Genomic DNA, 10,365 nt, shown 5'->3' on the forward strand with positions numbered 1-10,365 from the left:
TTATACCCGCAAAGTCTAAGGCATTTTCAAATGCATGAACAGGCCATCTCCTTGTGCATGTTCGTGTGGTATATTTTCGTGCCATCTGATCCACTACATCTACTCCATATTTTGTTTCATTGTAAAACTTTACTGTTTCTGGAGTTTTTTAGCGGAATCAGACGCAACAACAACATCTGGATGGACGGAACTCAAAATGACAACATTTTTGTTGGGCTTTCCTTGATATACTGTAAGTGTAAAATTGTCTTCATTTCTAAACACTTTAGTGTTGTATAATTCCTCTTTCATGGATTTTATTTCTTTAGGCACTTCTCGCCTTATCTTGTTCAGTGTTCCCACGATGGTTGTTCCTTTGCTTTTTAGCTGTTTAGCTAATTTTACTGAAGTAAAATAATTATCGGTTGTAACATTGCGACCTTTTTTCAAAAACGGGTCCAATAACTTCATTACCACATGGTCAGCTAAACGGTCCTCAGCACGGCGTGTGTCATCTTTGCCTAGATAAGGGAAGCCATTTGCCAGATATTTGCTCCTCTTATCAACAGCTAGCCAATATTTGTGGCCATATTTACCTGGTTTGGAAGGCATGTACTGCGTGAATGGACACCTAGTTTTGCTTGGGAAAAGTTGCTCATCCACCGTTATGTATGGGCCAGGTTTGTAACACGCAATACAATTTTCAATAAACCTGTCCCACACATAAGAAAATAGAGCAAACTTGTCCGTTTGCAGTCTCTCCGATCGAGTAGATTTCTCATCAAATCTGAGAAACCTCATAATTTCAACAAAGCGGTCCCTAGACATTGTCGCTTTGCAAAACGGTATTCCCCAGTCATTACACCAAATACTGCTAATCGAGTGACGGTTCGTGCCAGATATTCCACGAGCATAGAATGTCGCAATGAATGCATCTAGCTCCTCATCAGATAGAGTAAACTGTAAATTATTGTTCATGCATGCTTCTGCAAGCGTACAGTTCTTTATATGTGTCAATACACATTACACAGTAATACAAGCAGGTAAAACACAAGGAAAATGTGAAAAGTTGACATGTAAATTGAACTACATCTATATGAACATCAGGGTAAATAAGACAGAGTGAAAAAATTATGCACAAAACTTTATAGCAACATTTAGTGACAAAAGGACCTCAAAATATAGTAGGGAGTCAAAATGACTCCCTTCAGTCGTTCTTGGTAAATTTTGAAAAAAACGCGCAAATTTTTCACCAAAATTATTTATTCTCACAAAATCTTTTTTCACATCATATTTGAGGAAAAGTCACCGAGTTTCAAGCCGGAATTCTGAAAAATGTAGTCACAGAAGAGAAATAAAAAACGAAAGGAGTCAAAATGACTCCATCAGTAGTTCTAGTGTTAAGGCTTGCAAGAGATGTCAAAAGCAATAAAAAAGGATTTTGGGGGTATGTCAAAAGTAAAAGAAAAGTCAAAGATGCTATAGGATTTTTGCAGGATGAAAATGGAGAAATGGTAAGAGAGGATGTTGAGAAGGCCAAACTTTTTAATTCCTATTTTGCATCTGTTTTCTCTCAGAAAGAAAATGTAACATCAACTGATCTTCACTGTCCTTTTAAAGGAATAGAAGAATCCAAGTTATCTGTAAACAGAAAGATTGTGAGGGAATATTTAGCTAACATAAATGAGTTCAAGTCTCCAGGTCCAGATGAATAACACCCCAGAGTACTGAAGGAGATCGTAGAAGAAATTTTAGAACCACTCTCCATAATCTTTGAAAATTCTTGGAGAACAGGAGAAGTCCCAGAAGACTGGAGAAGAGCAAATGTTGTTCCTATCTTCAAAAAGGGGAAGAAGGTGGACCCAGGGAACTATAGGCCGGTGAGTCTGACTTCTATACCAGGAAAGATCTTTGAACAAATTATTAAACAACATGTATGTAAGTACCTGGATAAGAATGAAGTGATTAACCAGAGTCAGCATGGGTTTATAACTAACAAGTCATGTCAGACTAACTTAATTTCCTTCTATGACAGAATCACTGACTGGGTGGATCAGGGAAATGCTGTAGATATAGTATATCTTGACTTCAGCAAAGCATTTGACAAAGTATCTCACACCATCCTTATTGAAAAAATGACCAAGTATGCAATGGACTAGGCAACTGTTAGGTGGATTCATAACTGGCTTAGTGATCGGACTCAAAGGGTGATTGTAAATGGCTTCACATCCAGCTGGATGAATGTCTCAAGTGGGGTACCACAGGGCTCCGTCCTGGGACCTGTATTGTTCAACATCTTTATCAATGATTTAGATGAAGGAATTGAGGGTAAACTGATTAAATTTGCTGATGACACAAAGCTAGGAGGGATAGCTAATACTAGAGAAGAGAGAGAGAGGATTCAAAAAGACCTAAATAAACTGGAGCAGTGGGCAGCAACCAACAGAATGGTTTTTAACAGGGAAAAATGCAAAGTACTACATCTGGGCAATAAAAATGAAAAAGCATATACAGAATGGGAGGAATAGAGCTAAGCAACAGTACATGTGAAAAAGACTTAGGTATACTAATAGATCATAGACTGAACATGAGTCAACAGTGTGATGCAGCAGCAAAAAAGGCAAATACAATTCTGGGATGTATTAACAGAAGCATACAGTCTAGATCACGTGAAGTCATTATTGGTCTGTACTCCTCTTTGGTCAGACCTCATCTGGAATACTGTGTACAGTTTTGGGCACCACATTTTAAAAAAGACATAGACAAACTGGAGCAAGTTCAGAGAAGAGCGACCAGAATGGTGACTGGTCTGCAAACCATGTCCTATGAGGAACGGTTGCAGGATTTGGGAATGTTTAGCTTGCAAAAAAGAAGACTGAGAGGAGACTTAATAGCTGTCTACAAATATGTCAAGGGCTGTCACATTGTAGAAGGATCATCTTTATTCTCATTTGCACAAGGAAAGACTAGAAGCAATGGAATGAAACTAAATGGGAGGAGACACAGATTAGATATTAGAAAAAACTTTTTGACAGTTAGGGTGATTAATGAGTGGAACAGGCTGCCACGAGAGGTGGTGAGTTCCCCTTCAATGGACGTCTTCAAACAGAGGCTGGACAGACATCTGTCTGAGATGATTTAGTGAATCCTGCTTTGAGCAGGGGGTTGGACCAGATGACCCAGGAGGTCCCTTCCAACTCTACCATTCTATGATTCTATGATTCTATGATTCTACCATGGAGATTATTCTGCGATCATCCACCACTGTTGTCTTCCATGGGTGCCCAGGTCTTTTTTGCATTGATGAGTTCACCAGTGCTTTCTTTCTTTCTGAGGATGTACCAAACTGTAGATTTTGCCACTCCTAATATTGCAGCAATTTCTCAGATGGGTTTTTTCTGTTTTTGCAGCTTAAGGATGGCTTGTTTCACCTGCATGGAGTGCTCCTTTAACCGCATGTTTACTTCGCAGCAAAACCTTCCAAATGCAAGCACCACACCTCAAATCAACTCCAGGCCTTTTATCTGCTTAATTGAGAATGACATAACGAAGGGATTGCCCACACCTGTCCATGAAATAGCCTTGTCAAATTACTTTTGGTCCCTTTAAAAACAGGGTGGCACATGTTAAGGAGCTGAAACTCCTAAACCCTTCATCCAATTTTAATGCGGATACCCTCAAATGAAAGCTCAAAGTCTGAACTGCAACTGCATCTGAATTGTTTTGTTTAAAATTCATTGTGGTAATGTCTAGAACCAAAATTAGAAAAATGTTGTCTCTGTCCAAATATATATGGACCTAACTGTAACTGCAAATGCTGACAGGCTGACTCTTATCAAAATGAACAAGCAGCAGAACAGAAAGACAAATCCAGTGGTTATTTTTGGAAGGTCTATTCCCATGCACCTCTTCACACCCAGACATGGGTATACGCTTCCTGATTTTGTCTATTTTATGTCACCTTCCTCGTTCTCCTTCTCCTCATCCTCTACCACCATATCAGCAGGGTGACCATTATGCAACACGCACATCATTTTTTTTAGGGTGTTTATGATGCCCGCAGGAGCTATTTTTGAAGGCCTACCTCTAACATTCTATATGTTATACAGTATGGTCATGTATACTCCGAAAGGGTAAATGTTTTTCAGCCCATGCACTTAGTGCATGAGCATTACCAGTATAGGAGACCCACTCCATAATAATGGGAACATTTTTTTTTAATGAGGCCCTCCTCTGCGTTTCTCCAAAGGGGTAATGAAGTGCGTACTAATTTTTGGCAGCCCTTGCAGTCACTGCATACACAATAACAGTATAGGAGAGGAGACCCACTCCATTATAATGGGAACATTTTATTTAATGAGGCCCTCCTCTATGTCTCTTCAAAGGGGTGTTGGAGTGAGTCCTAATTTTTGGTAGCCCTTGAACTTTCTGCATACGCAATAACAGTGTAGGAGACCCACTCTTATATTGTATGTTGCAGTACCAGATGACCCTTGTTGGATAATTATTTTAAAAAAATCCCACCTGACAACGTTGGCGGCAGAGATCACAGTATCTTGGACAACCAAGGAGTACAGGTGAGGGAGAAACAAAGCAGAGGCAGGGGAATTGTGTCAAAGGTCTGGGACAGTTTTCTCAGACCCTCCCAGTGCCCAGGCCTTGATGCGGGGGTTACTCTGAAAAGGAAGGAAAGGTTTTGGAAGATACTGAAAGACTACCTTGGTGACCGTACCAGCATCCTCCGTGATTCCTCTATGCCTTACAACTATTGGGTATCCAAGCTGGACACGTGGCATGAACTGTCTCTCTACTAGAGATGAGCGTTGTTCTACTCGAACTGTTCGCCAATCTCAAATTCGATAACTGTTCGTGCACCAAAATCATAACTGGATTTTTTCTCAGTAATGATGAAAATTAATGTTAATACGCAGTTTGAGTGTACAGCGGGGTGGGGGGAGGGGCAGGGGATGGATCTCTGCAGGAACAATGAAGATCTCCATTTTTTTTTCTCTTTCCCGCATTTGCAGTGGGGAGGTGCAATCTGTCAGCCTATCAGCAGCGCACACACGGAGCGAAGTGCTTTTTTTCACACAAGCAAGGGCATGTGTCATTGGCAGTGTATGTCACATGTCCTTGCCCTATAAGACCAAGCCATTTCCCCGTCGCCACCATTTTCTCACTGCTGCAGCTGCGTGTTAGACGGCACCGCTGTTGCTGTGTGCGCTATACCTTGTTAATTTCAAGCCAATTTTCGCACAAATCTACAGATAGCTTGGGAGTAGGGAATAGTTGTGATTGCAGTCCTTTTAAGGACTAGATTACAGCATTTCCTACGACTTTTATCAGGCAGGTCTGTGCTCTTAAATAGATAGATTGTGGGAGTAAAGACTAATTGTAATTGGAGTCCTTTTCAGGACTAGGTTACATCAGTTCCTATCAGTTTTTGCGAGGCAGGTCTGTGCCAGTGCTGTGCAAGTTTTTTTCACAGCATTTGGCTGAATCTAGCAAAGCTAATCCTTTTTGGCCTATTGCAGAGTGTGTTAGTCAGTGGAGTAGCCTATCTGTGTTGCAAGATATACCACCTGTGTATAGAAAACCAATTTTTTTACTGCACCTAGTGAAGTAAAATCTTTTGGGCATAGCATCATTCTATTAGTCCATCTATACTGACCTCCATCAGGTTGCAAATTGAATATAATTTTTTTCTGCATCTAGCTCTGAAAAAATATTGGGCTTCTAGCTGTGTGTGGGACTTGTTCTATTAATCCATCTATACAGACCTCCATCAGGTTGCAAACTGAATATATTTTTTTCTGCATCTACCTCTGAAAAAATATTGGGCTTCTAGCTGTGTGTGGGACTTGTTCTATTAATCCATCTATACAGACCTCCATCAGGTTGCAAACTGAATATATTTTTTTCTGCATCTACCTCTGAAAAAATATTGGGCTTCTAGCTGTGTGTGGGACTTGTTCTATTAATCCATCTATACAGACCTCCATCAGGTTGCAAACTGAATAAATTTTTTTCTGCATCTACCTCTGAAAAAATATTGGGCTTCTAGCTGTGTGTGGGACTTGTTCTATTAATCCATATATGCAGACCTCCATCAGGTTGCAAACTGAATATATTTTTTTCTGCATCTACCTCTGAAAAAATATTGGGCTTCTAGCTGTGTGTGGGACTTGTTGTATTAGTCCATCTATACTGACCTCCATCAGGTTGCAAACTGAATATATTTTTTTCTGCATCTACCTCTGAAAAAATATTGGGCTTCTAGCTGTGTGTGGGACTTGTTGTATTAGTCCATCTATACTGACCTCCATCAGGTTGCAAACTTAATATATTTTTTTCTGCATCTACCTCTGAAAAAATATTGGGCTTCTAGCTGTGTGTGGGACTTGTTCTATTAATCCATCTATACAGACCTCCATCAGGTTGCAAACTGAATATATTTTTTTCTGCATCTACCTCTGAAAAAATATTGGGCTTCTAGCTGTGTGTGGGACTTGTTGTATTAGTCCATCTATACTGACCTCCATCAGGTTGCAAACTGAATATATTTTTTTCAGCATCTACCTCTGAAAAAATATTGGGCTTCTAGCTGTGTGTGGGACTTGTTGTATTAGTCCATCTATACTGACCTCCATCAGGTTGCAAACTGAATATATTTTTTTCTGCATCTACCTCTGAAAAAATATTGGGCTTCTAGCTGTGTGTGGGACTTGTTCTATTAATCCATCTATACAGACCTCCATCAGGTTGCAAACTGAATATATTTTTTTCTGCATCTACCTCTGAAAAAATATTGGGCTGCTAGCTGTTTGTGGGACTTGTTGTATTAGTCCATCTATACTGACCTCCATCAGGTTGCAAACTGAATATATTTTTTTCTGCATCTACCTCTGAAAAAATATTGGGCTTCTAGCTGTGTGTGGGACTTGTTGTATTAGTCCATCTATACTGACCTCCATCAGTTTGCAAACTGAATATATTTTTTTCTGCATCTACCTCTGAAAAAATATTGGGCTTCTAGCTGTGTGTGGGACTTGTTCTATTAATCCATCTATACAGACCTCCATCAGGTTGCAAACTGAATATATTTTTTTCTGCATCTAGCTCTGAAAAAATATTGGGCTTCTAGCTGTGTGTGGGACTTGTTCTATTAATCCATCTATACAGACCTCCATCAGGTTGCAAACTGAATATATTTTTTTCTGCATCTACCTCTGAAAAAATATTGGGCTTCTAGCTGTGTGTGGGACTTGTTCTATTAATCCATCTATACAGACCTCCATCAGGTTGCAAACTGAATATATTTTTTTCTGCATCTAGCTCTGAAAAAATATTGGGCTTCTAGCTGTGTGTGGGACTTGTTGTATTAGTCCATCTATACTGACCTCCATCAGGTTGCAAACTGAATATATTTTTTTCTGCATCTACCTCTGAAAAAATATTGGGCTTCTAGCTGTGTGTGGGACTTGTTGTATTAGTCCATCTATACTGACCTCCATCAGGTTGCAAACTGAATATATTTTTTTCTGCATCTACCTCTGAAAAAATATTGGGCTTCTAGCTGTGTGTGGGACTTGTTGTATTAGTCCATCTATACTGACCTCCATCAGGTTGCAAACTGAATATATTTTTTTCTGCATCTACCTCTGAAAAAATATTGGGCTTCTAGCTGTGTGTGGGACTTGTTCTATTAATCCATCTATACAGACCTCCATCAGGTTGCAAACTGAATATATTTTTTTCTGCATCTAGCTCTGAAAAAATATTGGGCTTCTAGCTGTGTGTGGGACTTGTTGTATTAGTCTATCTATACTGACCTCCATCAGGTTGCAAACTGAATATATTTTTTTCTGCATCTACCTCTGAAAAAATATTGGGCTTCTAGCTGTGTGTGGGACTTGTTCTATTAATCCATCTATACAGACTGTTATGTTCTGCTACCAGAGCTAAGGAAAGAGAGGAGATCTGTCCCTACGATAGAACTCAGCTTAATCCCTACGATGTAACAGGGAACCTGATCCTGCGATCAGACCTGCTAAAGTCCTAAGCTAGTCTGTACGAAGACCTATAGATGTGGGGAGGGAATCCCTACAAGTACTAAGGACTGGGAGGAATATGGGACACCTCCTAACAGAAATAGTAGCAGACAGACGAACAAACAAAATATATAGAACATAGAGGTCAGTAGACCAAGCAAACTAAGCAGAGCAAGACACAGAGCACAGGCTAGCTAGAAAGTAGATATACAATGAAGTCCAGCAAAGCCAGAAGGGCGGAGCAGGATTAAATAGGCCAACAAGGTCATGTGACCAGCAAAGGAAAAAAACTAAGAGCAAGGTTCTAACAGTACCCCCCCTTCTAAGAGGATCCTCCGGATCCCCTAGGACCAGGCTTATCAGGAAATCTCCTGTGAAACGCTCTGATAAGTCTGGACGCGGAAACATCATCCGACCTCACCCAAGAGTTATCCTCGGGACCGAAACCTTTCCAGGCCACAAGATACTGCAAACTACCTCTATACCGTCTAGAGTTAAGTATGCGAGAAATTTCATATTCCCCGTCCTCCACCACCGGAGGAACAGAGGCAGAGGCGTCACAATCCGATACAACAGCTTTTTTCAACAGAGAGACATGAAATACCGGATTAATTCTCCAGGAGGTAGGAACCTCCAACCTAACAGCAGATTGGTTGACAACCTGAAGCACCTTAAAGGGCCCTACAAACTTGGGACCCAATTTCTTTGAAGGAATCCTCAACCGCAGATTCCTAGAGGACAACCAAACCATGTCACCAACAGCGAACAAAACCTCCTGTTGTTTCCTATCAAAGTAGTCTTTAGATTTTCTGTTGGCCTCCTGAAGATTACCACGCACATCCGTCCAAACTCTCTCCAAATCACCGGAAAAATTCTCCTCCTCAGGCACGGCAGATCCCAACTTGGAGAACGACCCAAACGACGGATGTCTCCCAGAACAACAAAAAAAAGGCGAACAACCAGCAGAAGAAGATGTATGATTGTTCAGAGCAAATTCAGCAAGTGGCAGAAACTCAGACCACCCCTCTTGATTGTCTGCCACAAAACAACGCAAGAACTGCTCAACATCCTGGTTTTTCCTTTCTGTCTGGCCATTAGATTCAGGATGATATCCGAACGAGAACGACAACTGAACTCCCAACCTATCACAAAAGGCACGCCGAAAACGAGCCACGAACTGAGGACCCCTATCAGAAACAATGTCAGTAGGAACGCCATGAAGTCTGACAATTTCCTTGACAAAGGCCTTAGCGAGAGTTTTAGCGCAGGGCAGTTTGACGAAAGGAACCAAGTGACACATCTTGCTAAAACGGTCCACGACCACCCAGATGACAGTAAAACCCTCAGAGGGGGGAAGGTCAGTTATAAAGTCCATAGCCAAATCTGTCCAAGGAGCACTGGGAACCTCCAAAGGACAAAGCAACCCCGCAGCAGGAGTATGTGAGGACTTAGATCTAGCACATATAGTACATTGACGCACCCACTTAATGACTTCCTTCTGCCATCCAGGCCACCAAAAACTGCGACCCACCAGTCTCTTGGTCTCAGAGATTCCGGGATGACCTGCCAACCGAGATTCGTGACACTCAACAAACAAATCTCTCCTAAAGGTCCCAGGCACAAACAACCTCCCATGAGGAGTGTTAGAAGGGGCATTCTCCTGTGCTTTAAGAATCTCATTTTCCAAAACAGAGTCCAAAGCAGCTATCACAACACCTTCTTGTAAAATGTTCTCCTCTTTCTCAGCACCGACTATGGGAGAAAAACTGCGAGACAAGGCATCCGCCTTAACATTCTTAGTACCAGGGATGTAAGTAACGGAGAAATTAAACCGCGAGAAAAACAGTGCCCACCTAGCCTGACGGGCATTCAGGCGCTTGGCAGCATCAAGATATATCAGATTTTTATGATCCGTAAGAACCTGAACGGGAAATTCCGCACCTTCCAAGAAGTGGCACCAGTGTTCAAATGCGAGTTTAATAGCCAATAATTCCCGATTACCAATATCGTAATTCAGTTCAGTCTCCGAAAAATTTTTTGAAAAAAAGGCACAGGGATGTAATCCATCCCCGTTATCCTGAGACAATACTGCGCCAACCCCCACAGAGGAAGCATCAACCTCAACCAAAAACGGCCTAGTAACATCAGGCTGCATAAGGATGGGAGCAGAGGTGAACCTCTCCTTGAGATACACAAAAGCTTCAATGGCCTCAGAAGACCACTGAACCACATCAGCACCTTTCCTGCTGAGATCAGTCAGAGGTTTGACAATACTAGAAAAATTTTTATGAATTTTCTATAGTAATTGGCGAAACCCAAAAACCTCTGTATCGAT

The sequence above is a fragment of the Phyllobates terribilis genome, unplaced genomic scaffold, assembly GCF_046119375.1.
Source record: "Phyllobates terribilis strain yellow unplaced genomic scaffold, ASM4611937v1 Scaffold_3__8_contigs__length_932513732, whole genome shotgun sequence".
Lineage (NCBI taxonomy): Eukaryota > Metazoa > Chordata > Amphibia > Anura > Dendrobatidae > Phyllobates > Phyllobates terribilis.